This window comes from Hypanus sabinus, chromosome 31, assembly GCF_030144855.1.
Source record: "Hypanus sabinus isolate sHypSab1 chromosome 31, sHypSab1.hap1, whole genome shotgun sequence".
In the NCBI taxonomy this organism is placed as follows: domain Eukaryota; kingdom Metazoa; phylum Chordata; class Chondrichthyes; order Myliobatiformes; family Dasyatidae; genus Hypanus; species Hypanus sabinus.
In genome coordinates this window covers 13,291,426-13,303,844 of record NC_082736.1, presented here as the reverse complement: position 1 = coordinate 13,303,844, position 12,419 = coordinate 13,291,426, and the positions used below count along the sequence as shown (strand labels likewise).

General features: G+C 45.6%; 1 non-coding gene across 1 annotated transcript; it reads left to right on the top strand.

Annotated features, from left to right (window-relative positions):
• The first annotated feature begins 2,435 nt into the window (after positions 1-2,435).
• trnag-ucc (transfer RNA glycine (anticodon UCC)) lies at positions 2,436-2,507 on the top strand. Its single transcript has one exon. It is a non-coding gene; the product is annotated as a tRNA-Gly (tRNA).
• The last annotated feature ends 9,912 nt before the right edge of the window (positions 2,508-12,419 follow it).

Here is a 12,419-nt window from a genome sequence, read left to right as displayed (position 1 = left end):
CACCCCGAACCTTCGTTTCTCGCAAAGCGTACAGACATTTTTTTTCCTGTTGTTTTAAATCAGCACATGTCGCCTACTCCTAACCATTGCTCAGACACTCTCACTGACGGCCCGACACTCTCCGGTTGTCTCTCTCTCCCCCCGTGACCGGTCGCCTTTCAGAACACAGCCAGAACATTGCCAGGCCGAGGAGTCCCCCGGATTTCTCCGTTTCACCACCTCAACTTATCGCTTCGGGTCCGGGTATTCCCTATTTCGGGCTGCTTTAAAGACTCTTGCCGATGGGCGAGAGAATGGGACTGCATGTCTTCAGCTGCATACTGTCAATACTGTCGGGTTTAAAGGTGGAGCTTCAGTGCGCAAGCGTTCAAATGTCACCACTGAGCAAAGCTCAGCAAGACCTTCCCCCAATTCACTTGAGTAGATTGTGAGCGGAGGTTTGGGGGCCTGCAGGAGGGGCGGGATGTCTATACACCCGGAATTAAATATAGGTCCACTTGGATTGTTTTCTGCAAAGTGTTTCAGGTGTCCACTTGCCTGTCTTCTCCACACAGTCACGCAGCCACACTGAAGGAGACGTGCGGTTGATAACTCACAGCAATGGTCCTGGTTTAATGTGTTCAGAGTGATGGTTTCGGTCACTGAGTCTAACTCCGATCGGCGCTTCGATACAGACTCGCTGAAGGAATATCCGGGGAAAGAGGTTGAACCCAACGTCCCATGTTCTCGGAAAACTCTCCGTTCCAGGCTCAATGCAGACTTGTTCCACAGTCTCAATGATCTCTTCAACAACATTTTTTTTTCCTTTTAGCTCAGAATTGCCCTTATGCATCCAGTTAGTATTTGAAGCAGGAAACGGTCTCCCCATCGGGGAATTGAACTCCGGTCCCCCACGTGGCGGGCGGGGATACTGACCATTAATCTAACGAGGAATATAAAAAGATATTGCGGGGTACCGAAAGGCTCGGTGCTGGGACCGCAGCTGTTTACAATATATATTAATGATTTGATGAAGAGATTAAAAGTAACATTAGCAAATTTGCAGATGAAACAAAGCTGGGGGGCAGTATGAAATATGAGGAGGATGTTAAGCGAATGCAGATTGACTTGGACAGTTTGGTTCAGTGGGCAGATGCAGTTTAATCTGGTAGAAATGTAAGGTTATCCACTTAGGTGGCAAGAGCAGGAAGGCAGATTACTATCTGGTGTCAAGTTAGGAAAAGGAGAAGTACAGCGAGATCTAGGTGTACTTCTACATAAATCACTGAAAGTAAGCATGCAGGTACAGCAAGCAGTGAAGAAAGCTAACGGCATGTTGGCCTTCATAACAAGAGGAGTTGAATATAGGAGCAAACTGGTCCTTCTGCAGTTGTACAGGGCCCTGGTGAGACCACACCTGGAGTATCAGGTTTGGTCTCCAAATTTGAGGAAGGCCATTCTTGCTATTGAGGGAGTGCAGTGTAGGTTCACGGTTAATTCCCGGGATGGCGGGACTGTCATATTTTGAAAGATTGGAGCGACTGGGCTTGTATGCACTGGAATTTGGAAGAATGAGAGGGGATCTGATTGAAACATATGATTATTAAGGTATTGGACACGCTAGAAGCAGAAAACATGTATCCGATGCTGGGGGAGTCGAGAACCAGATGCCACAGTTCAAGAATAAAGGGTACGCCATTTAGAACGGAGTTCAGGAAAAAAAAACAACTTTTTTCAGCCAGAGCGTTGTGGAACTATGGAATATTCTGCCTCAGAAGGCAGTGGTGGCCAATTCTCTGGATGCTTTAAAGAAAGAGTTAGATAGAGCTCTTAAATATCGCAGAGTCAAGGAATATAGGGAGAAGGCAGGAATGCGCTACTGATGATCAGCTATGAGTACATTGAATGGCGGTGCTGGCTCGAAGGGCCGAATGGCCAACTCCTGCACCTATTGTCTATTGTGTATATGGAATCTGTCACAGGGATTTCAGGGGACCGGAGATCTCACAGAGTCACCCTGACGACTGCTTGTTAAGTGCGGATCTGGCGCTTTTTATTCATCCCCTTCTCACTGTGTGACAGGAGGAGTGTCAGGATTCTTTAGCGTCTCAGTCATTACTCTGTTCAAGGTCTGTCCAAGGGAAGGGCTCCCATCAGCGTGTGGTTTGAAAGGACAATTATAAACATAGTTTGTTTATCCATTTGGCGATGCGTGAGGAAGGACCCCATTAGTACATTTGTAGTTCTTCGACGCGGTTCAAACTCAGTCTGATTCCTGGAGTATGCTCGCCCCGGGTTGTATATCTCCGGTTTGTTCTGGATGGCGACATTAATTTACCGAAATAGGACCTGCAGCAGGGTGAGGAATGCTATGGCAGCAAACAGTTGGAGAGTGAAGGAGTCACAGGGAACTAATGGAGACGCCTGACTACTCAAATCTTTTGCATCGTCATTGAGTGATGGTGGTATAGTGGTGAGCATAGCTGCCTTCCAAGCAGTAGACCCGGGTTCGATTCCCGGCCATCGCAGGTTGTACAGTTTTAGGCTACATAAGAAATAAACCTCTTACATAGACACGAGCTACACAGTACTCCAAGGGCCAAGTGACCCTAATCCACTCACGCTGTAAGTGTAAGGTTGATTCATTAAGTATCATTCAATGTGTCGTGGACCAGAGATGGAATTAACCTCCCAGGATTTTCCTGTTAAATCCCGTTCTGACTCTATTCCAGACTCTACAAGAATGGGCACTTTACAGGAGGGATCGGCACGATTTGCAAAGCGTTGCCTGATTAAATTGTTTGAGTTTGTTTGCCTTCAGTGGAATATCGGAGCCTGCAAGTAAACTTGACCAAATTGTGATGTCGAAAATTCTGAGAGACATAGGTTGTGCAGATAGCCAGAATTGGTTTACCGGTGCAGTATTCTGGAGGGAGTGAATTTATGGTCGGAGTGGGAGAGAGTTTAAAGAAGATGTGCGGGTCACGTTTTTTGGACGGAACAGATTGGGTGCTTGGAACTGGCTGCCAGGTTCAGAGACGGAAAGGTGTACGATGTTCTCAGATCGGCACATGAATATGTTAGTGTGGAGCACAAAGATAAAACAGCAGATGATGTAATTTCAAGTGGGAGAGACAATATTGGAGCAACTCAGCAGGTCACGCAGCATCTGTATAAAAAAACAGTCGACGTTTCGGGCCGAGTCCCTTCATCCGGACTGGAGAAAAAACCGATGAGGGATCAGAGTTAGACGGTGAGGGGAGGGGAGGAAGAAACACGAGGTGATAGGCCAAACAGGCGGGGGTGGGGGGAGCCGCTAATGAATTAAAGACTTGAAATGCTGATTGGTGAAAGGGATACTGAGCTGGAGAACAGGGAATCTAATAGGAGACGACTGAAGGCCATGGAAGAAAGAAAAGGGGTAGGACCACCAAAGGGAGGCCACCCAAACGAAATATAATGTGTTGCTTTTCCACCCAGAGTGTGGCCTCAGCGGACAGTACATTAGGCCTTTGGCCACCGGCTACAATGTTGGAACTGGAATAGGAAGTGGAATTAAAGTAGGAGGCGATTGGACGATGTCGCTTTTACTGGTGGACTGAGTGTAGATGCTCGGTGAAATGGACTCCTAATCTGTGTCAGGTCTCAGCGATATTCTGAGGCCACACCGGGAGGACTGGATACAGTAGATGACTGTAAAATACTCACAGGTGAAGTGTCGCCTTTTGGAGGGATTGCTTGGGTCCCTGAATGGTAATGAGGGTGGATGTGTAGAAGTAGGTGTCGCACTTGTTGCACTCACAAGGGTAAGTGCTACGAGAAAGGGCGGTGGGAGGGACGAACGCACATGGGGTTCACATACGGAGTAATCCCTGAAGAAAGTAGAGGGGGAGGGGAAGATGTGATTGGTGGTGGGATCCCGCCGGAGATGACGGAAGTTACAGAGCTGGAGGCGGAGACTGGGTGTAGGTAGGTGAGGACAATACCAACCCTATCCTTGCTGGAGGGCGTGAGGATGCGGTGTGGGCAGACGTGAGCAAAATGAAAGAGATTATGTTGAGGACAGCTTTGATGGTGGAGAATGAGAGACCAGTTTGTTTGAAAAAAAAACACGATATCCCCTTTGTTTTTGAATGAAACGCCTTACCGTGCGAGCAGATGCGGCGAAGACGGAGGAATTGAGGGTAGAAAGCGTCATTTCTACAAGTAACGAGGTGGGAAGAGTTATATTTCAGGTAACTGTGAGAAACGACGTGGTCATAATAGACATCACTGTCTTTAGAGATAGAGACAGAGAGATCGAGAAAAGGGAGGGTGGTGTCAGATATGGACCAGGTAAAAATTTGTGCAGGGTGGAAGTTGGAGGCAAAGTTAATTAAGTGGATGAGCTCAGCAGGAAACAGCAGCAATGCAGTCGTTTACGTTGTGCAGGAAATGTTAGGGATAGATACCAATGTAGGCTTGCAAGATAGACTTTCCCAAGTAGCCGACAAACAAACAAACAGTTAGAGCTCGGACCAATGCCAATGTCTGTGGCTACCACTTTTATTTGTAGGAAATGGGGGGAGTCGAAGGAGAAATTATTGAGTGGGGACAAGTTCCGCCAGACAGAAGTGAATGGTGGTAGAAGGGAGCTGTTTGGGTCTGGTATCCAGATGGTTCCGAGTAGGATAAGAAAGTCACTTGATCTCGCAATCCACCCTGTTATGATGCTACACTTAATTATTTATCTGCACTGTCCTTTCTCTATTGCTGTTAAATTTTATTCTGCATTCTGTTATTGTTTTATATCGTTCTCTCTCAATGCACTGTGTAATGATATGATCACTAAGAACAGTGTGAAAGAGCAGCATTTCACTGTATGTCGGTAACTGACAAAAACAATATTAATTCCCACAGAACGTGCTGGCACTGTAGCAGGAAACGCCGGTCTCCGGACAGCGGAGCGTTTCCCAGCTTGAAAGACAACGCGCAGCAAAAACTACTGGATCACGAGCGTCCCCGGGTGGGCTCCACCAACAACATTTCAGTTCACAGCCAAACGCGCTCACCGACTGCGTCACGGAGACAAATTGAAGAAGTCCGCCATAATTGGTCCATTCCGGTGTTGGAAAATGCTGAATGGTAATCGATGCTGTGACCCGGCTTTTTTACAATCTGTTTTGCATGGTTTGCATCAGGGGGTAGCCGATAATATAAAACAGAAAACGCTGGAACCGCATACTTGTCAGAATTAAAAGCGAAAATACCAATAAGATTCCCAGTGCATTGATAAAACATTCGGCCACAAGTACACAATCCTCAAAGAAGGACATTTTACTTGGGACGTAATCACTGTATCCCGGGACGGATGAGGACAGCACCGATCCCGAGGTCATCGAAACATGACTGTTCCTGAGCTACAACTGCCGGAAATACTCGGCAGGATGAGCAGCGTCTGTGGAGGGAGATACAGAGTTCACGTTTCAGGTCGATGACCTTGCACAGCTCCGACCTCGTAGTTAGACGGCAGGAGTCTCATGGAGTCTCTGCAGGGTGGCCTGAGCTGGGTGAAGGCACCGATTCCACTCGCCCTCTCCTTTCTGTCTCTTTCAACTGGAAACCTTAAATCGAGCGTAACAACATCCTTTGTTTTACATTTAAAATGTGGCAGAGGCGGCAGAAGCAAATATTTCCGGAAAAAGTTTTTCTCTGTCACCGCGTGTTACGCCGAATGGCTCTGAGATAGAGTCGCTGAGGGGAGATTTCACGAAGCTGAACACAAAGTCCATTCCTATCGGGTGACTCTCCCTTCCCGGGTTCACTGCAGATCGACATTTCCACATCCCAAAAGAACCGATCACTTGAACGCCAAACTCTGATTTAACCTCTTTAAACCTTTTCAATTTACTTCGAAAATCCGAGTTGCAATTACATTTATGGAAACAGCAAAACCATTTCCTGTCGGGGAAATTATCCTCCGTCTTCCCCGTGACCGACGGGGATACTAACTGGGAAACAAACAAGAAACCAATGCGACAGAGCGATTTGACATTGGGTTGTCCGAGCACAGGATATTTCAAATGGTCACCTCGAAGTTGTTCGTTGACTGTTGTTGCACCGGCGCTTTTCACACATGCACTTCTTTCCGTGCGACGGGAGAGGCCTCGGAATCGCTTCCATTTCAGCAGTTCATTGTGCAAAGCTCCCATTCCGGCCTGATTGAACATTTATCAACAGGATTTAACTCAAGCAGAAAAATATCTTCCAGATCTTCCACTTTTACCACACTGGAAAGTCTGGCTGTAGTTCTACTCCCTAAATATAGGCAGATACTGACGTCTGCAGTATCAGTACTGAGGATTGAAAATGTATTGACAAGGGAGTTGCAGGGGCGCTTGCAGGACCTCTTTGAATCTGTGAAAGGATTGTATTCAGAGATTCATCTTCGCGTCTCAATGGGCACGCCACAGTTATTACAGACTTCATTAAAGCATGTGTGGATGAGTGTGTGCCTGCGAAACCTTACTGTCAATAATAGAATCAAAAGCCGTTGATAAACCAAAAATGCCCATATAACCATATAACAATTTCGAAACAGTCCACCTGCGAATGTTTCACGCATGTAAGTCTTAAACTCATTATTCATTTCTCCTTACATTTCCGTTAGCTGCTCTTTAAGAATTCCACTCTTAAAGAGCAGAGTGGAATTCATGATTTTCCTGAACTCGAAAACTATTCCAAACTATAGTGATTCTGAATAGATCACTTCTAGTACCTCCTCAATCTCTTCAGCTACCTTTTCGTGAACTCTGGAGTACAGTCTATCTGACATATCTAACTTAAAATTTTCATCTTCCGAAGAAACTTATCCTTATGATTGATTAAAAACTCTGACCCTTGACTTTCTTCCATTGTGGGATGTTACTGGAGTCTTCCACACTAAAGACTAACACAAAATACGAATTCAGTCCCTTTACCATTTCTTCGTCCTCAATACTCTTTTTCCAGTCCATTTATCAGAGGTCCAATGTCCATCCATGTCATTTTTAATTTATATCCATTTATATGTTTAACTAAAAAAGAAGACCTTTTAAAGATTTGTTATTTCAGTCTAGCATACCTTCACATTTCATCCAGTTGCTTTTTAGTTGCCTTTGACTGCTTTTTAAAATCTTCCAAAACTCCTAGCTTCCCATTTTTTCTATGTTGTAAATCCTCTCTTTTGCTATTATATTTTCTTTGACATCTCTTATTGCCTTTTGCTCCTTTGAGAATGTTTCTTGTTCTGTGGGATGGACAGAGCATATATGTTCTGAATCACTGCAATGCAAATACTGACACATTTTGACCACTGTTTTCTAAGGGTCCCTTTGCCTTTAGTTTCCTTTTGAAAACTAATTGATTACATATCGCCTAATCCAGACTTTACTTTCCCTTAGTGGGCTTGTCAACAAGTTGCTCAAAAACCATATTGTACAACTCCAGCAAGACAAAAAGAGTTTACCTTTGTCCTGAATATTGAAAAATCCCATGACTATCATAGGATTGCACTTTTCTATCTTCCGTCCTGATTTGTAAATTTAATCCTGACTGCAGTTTGTATGTTTACACATTTAATATCAGGACATTCTTTTCACGCTTACAGTTCCTTAACTTTACATTCAAAGTTTCTACATCTTCTGATGCCATGGTATACCTTCTATGGATTTTACTTTTACTTCCGCCAGGACCCACGTCGCAGTATAGTTTGCCCTGTAGCCCATCTCATTAGAACAGCTTCTTCCCTTCCCAATGCTGGTGCCAGTGACCCACAAATTCAAACACCGTTCCTCCAGACTCATAATGCCCTGTTCTTGCTAACCCTGTCCTAATTTTCTCATGGCTCAAGTCACAATCCCCATATTATAAACTAATCGATTCGTATTTTTTTTAGTCCAGTCCCTAACTCCTGAAATTCCCTCAGCAGAACCTCTTATCTACCACCGGTAGCAATGTGGATCACCTCATGGATCTTTCATCAACCTCCCCACCCCCAACACAGCAAACTTATCTGGATGTCAGAGAATATGACTCAAATCAGGACGCAAGGCAGACAACACCGTTTCCAGGGCGCTCCAACCCTACTGCACAGATTCTGTCTATTCTCTGCCGATATTATTCCCAATTACATCAAAATTTCCCCTCTTGCACTCGTCCCACCGCCCGCAGAATAACTTGTGAGCCAAGGTGACACAGTTTGTTTGCTCAAACCTTTCTAACGCTCCCTCACTTATCTCATCCTCACAGTGAGCAGCCATCTCAGAGCTGCTGGCAGAACTCAAGGACTGATGGTCCTCCAGCACTAAACTGGGATTCTTTACTCGCCCCACTCACAGACAAACCCTCTTGTCCATGGCCACAGCCGAATTCAAGCTATTCAGACTTTACGTGCGACTGCCCCCTGAAACATAGTGCGTGGGTAATTCTTCTCCACACTTCTTTAACACATTGCTTGAGCCTCGGGTTACAGGTCATCAGCTTGGACCTGAGCGCCTTAAGCAGCCAACACTTGCTGCAAATACGGTCAACAGGAAGCACAACGGGGTCCACCAATTCCCTAGTCATAAAGCAACAAGATATCAACTGGTCCTGAATATCTCATTTATTTAATCAGTTGTTATGAGGTCTTTTTATAGTTAACTACAATAAAAATCTCCTTACCCGCTCTTACCTACTACTCACCCGTACCTGCTTGCGAAAGGATCTCCTACCAAAGCTTCAGACCTCAGACTCCTCCATTGGGCTTCTCACAGAAGAGGGACTCCGCTTAAAACTACTTGTTTTTTATTGGTCCTTGCCAATTGGCTAATTACCCAACGGATCTCAAACTCAAAAAGCAGCTTCGAAAGCGCTCGCATATGTTTTTTTTTTAAATTCAGCACTGCTAATAGCCCCGCGATCTCTGACTTCACCGAAGGCCTCCAGAGGCCAAGCCTGATTTTAATTATTAGATCAAGACGGTGACTATATTTTGCAGTACTCGTTTCAACCCCAAATGATCATTACATTTTTTAATCTCCATTTAAATATCCTTCCTCCACTTTGGTGATTTTTTTTCTGTCTGTCCCTAATTTGTTGGTAAAAAGGATGTTGTCCTCGAACAGCGTCTCCATCATTTCCCCACCACTGATTATTTCTGATTCTCATCGTGACATTCGGAAGGGGATATAATTCCTGTACTATTACATTATTCTTCCCATTTAGGAATTTATTCCTCTCTACCTAAATAGTTACAAACTATGTTGAACTTTGGAATTAGGCATGATTCGATTTGATTTAGATTTCTTTTCTGCGGTTTTATTTTTACAGCGGATTCTTTGATGCTGATCACCAGACAGATCCCACCGCTCATTGTTGGAACGGATCCCGCTCCAACGATTAATCCCTTTGCTCTGCGCCAGCACAAATCTGGGAAGCCTCGGTGGTACCTCGAGGCGTGGCGGTCAGAGGCAGGCAGCTCACAGTAAATGCGATGACATGAATCGCTGCCCCAGATATCCTGAGAAACATTTGCTATCTCGAGAGTTAAGAAAAACTCAATTTTGACTTTAAATACCTCTGCCGATCTGGCGAAAAAAACGTGCCAAAATATTTAAACGGATAAACTCTTTTAAAATATCTAATGTTGTCATTATTAATATAATTCATTTCGGAATTCACCAAGTGTAATGCGTTAACATAAGGCATTTACACGACGTCACGTAGAATTAGCAAAATCTGTTTTACTCCTTTTCCTGAACTTGGGAACTTTTAAAAATAATTTGGACTGTAATAGATTCCCTTGATTTGGCGAGTGGATTGTAATTCACCCCGCATGGCGGACAGGTCGGAGGGCACCCTGCTCTTATTCCAGATCGAACTGAGATTCCAGTTTTAGACACCGTGCGTAGCCTGGAAGATACGAAATAGAATCTTCGCAGCTGGACTTTGCGGTCGAGTAGCGGTCTGATTGGAAATCTGATTTTCAACTCGGGCCTGCATACATGTTTTGGCATCCTGGCGGCAACTCTGACAGTGGCCCGACCCGGACAAATATTCTGCTAAGCAGCTCAACTGGTACTGATCAATTGAAATCTCCGCTTTACTGTTTCCTTTCTTTATTTGAATTTAAATGTAATTGTGACCCTGGTACTTGGAAATACGGTCTTACCCAATGCATCACTCGCCACACCGTGGCCATGGCAATATTATGTTTAGTTGCTGTTTCCAGAATAATACTGCATGAGAATTTTTTTTTTTATCAAGACATTCACTTCCATTGTTGCAGATCATAGAAACGTAGAAATATAGAAACCCTACTGAACAATACAGCCCTTCGGCCCTTAGAGTTGTGCCGAACATGTCCCTATCTTAGAAAAACAAAGAGGTGTCAGGCACCAGCTTGCTAATACTTGGTTTCCCACACAGCTGGAGTACTGTGTGCAGTTCTGGGCGACACACTGTAGGAAGAACATGATTGCACTGTGATCTGCGACCTACTGCTCTGGTCCCACTCCCCCCGCTAATCCCATGGTAGCAGTAATGAACCTCCCTGACAGTGTAGAGCAGATTCACTGGGATGTTGTCTGGCGTGTGGCCTTTCCGTGATGAGGTGGGACTGGATGGTTTGGCTTTGCTTTCCTCAGAATGAAGGAGAAGCCGAGGAGCTGAGAGTGGCTCTGGGGCTCACTGGGTAAAGGCCAGGTCAGGAAATACTCTGCATTCCGTCCGCTTGTCACGCCTCAGCTCTGTCACATCGAATCACCTCCAAGTCTGCTCCAGGAGCGGCCAAACATTGTCTCATTCTCCACTCTCCGGCCCGGGCCCCGTCGCCTCGATTTGGGCCGTATGCGCCACGCACAACCGTCCCGCTGCTTCAAAACTGCAGTTTACACCGCAAAAATTACAGTTCGTATAGGCGGCTGAAAACTCAGCTCCGAATGGCAAGCCACAGTCTATTGATTGCAGTGCTCGTTTTGCTGAGATTGTGTGATTCATAAAGTAGTTCGTGGTTTTGTCTGATACCGACAAGTGATCGCTGTGCATCATCAGCGCCATCATAAAGCGGAGTGTCCCCTCCCTGGTGCCAGGGTCAGGGACGTCTCCAAGCATCTGGAGAAATGTCTGAATGAGGTCAGCGTTTATTCAGCCCGAGGTGGTGGTTCACGTCGGTACCATTGCACAGGTAGAAAAGAGATGATTTCCTGTTCTGTGAATATAGAGAATTAGGGAAGAACTTAAAGAGCAGGACCTGAAGGGTTGTAATCTCGGGGTTACTCCCGATACCGTGTGGTTGTGGAGGAAGGAAAGGAAAGTTAGAGTATGTACAATGTACTGTGTATGTTAATCAAAATGGCTACTTCGTTTTGTTAAGAGTAGGAATGCTTTGTTATGATAAGTGCTTTCTCTCGCAGTGGTTTTGCTTTAGAATTGCAGATAACGGGATTGTATTAGTTTGTTAAACAATGGGGAAATTTTGTTTTGTCTTGTGGGTTTGGAGCGGGGGTTTTCGCAGTCTTTTCGGGGAGTCGGGAACAGGAATGCGAAGAAGGTGGACGTGTGCTGCACCGCTCGGTCGACCACCGGGGTGTTCCGTGGTGCAAGGACGTGGAGATCGGCGCAAAGCGACAAGAGGTCGCGTGGCTCGATGATTGAGCTCCAACGCTTTGTAGTAAACTGACTGAAATCTGATAAGTTTTGGCGCCTTTTATTTTCTTTCTTTTCCTTCATATATCCTGTATTGTTAGTAACTTTTTAGTTGTAATAAAATCTTTGAAGTACATTCTATAACGGTATCTGATGTGAGTTTGATATGGCGTGTGTGTCACTGCATTAACTTGTTTTCCACAGCACTTGCGTATACGGGAGGAGGGTTTAGAGAGTGGCTGGAGTTCTTTCACTAGACATATACCAGCCTGTTGAGCATGTGTTACATTTATGGAGTGCTCGACACGGGATTGTATTTTCAGGGGCTGTGGAATCGCGCAGTCAGTAGTGCGGAGATAGTGAGCTGAAGCGGTTTAGAAAATGTACCGTCGCATGACGCGTGCGTGGTGAGTGGAGTAGATTTTGGGGTTACGGGAGAGGCGTTAGTGCGGGGGTTGAGTTAGGTAAAAGGTATCGGTCAGGTGGAACTTGTAGCTAGACAGTGTAAGAAAGAGGTAGGGTCTAGCTGGGTGTTGGTTCGTACGAGTGCCGACATCATGACGTTGGATCTGCCAGCGACTGTCAGTGTTCCAGGGGAGGCTGGGCCGTGGGTACGCCACACCTTCTCCGAGACTGAGGATGATGAAACACCGCAAGAGGAGCTAGAGCTAGAGCTGGCCCCCGGGGTGGTGCCCATCACTAGTAAATCGGGGTCAGAGGGTGAAGGCGTGACTTGGATCCTCTCCCCAGTAAGCCTTGGAGCTGGAGGCCATTCTTAATTCCCTGGTGGGAAT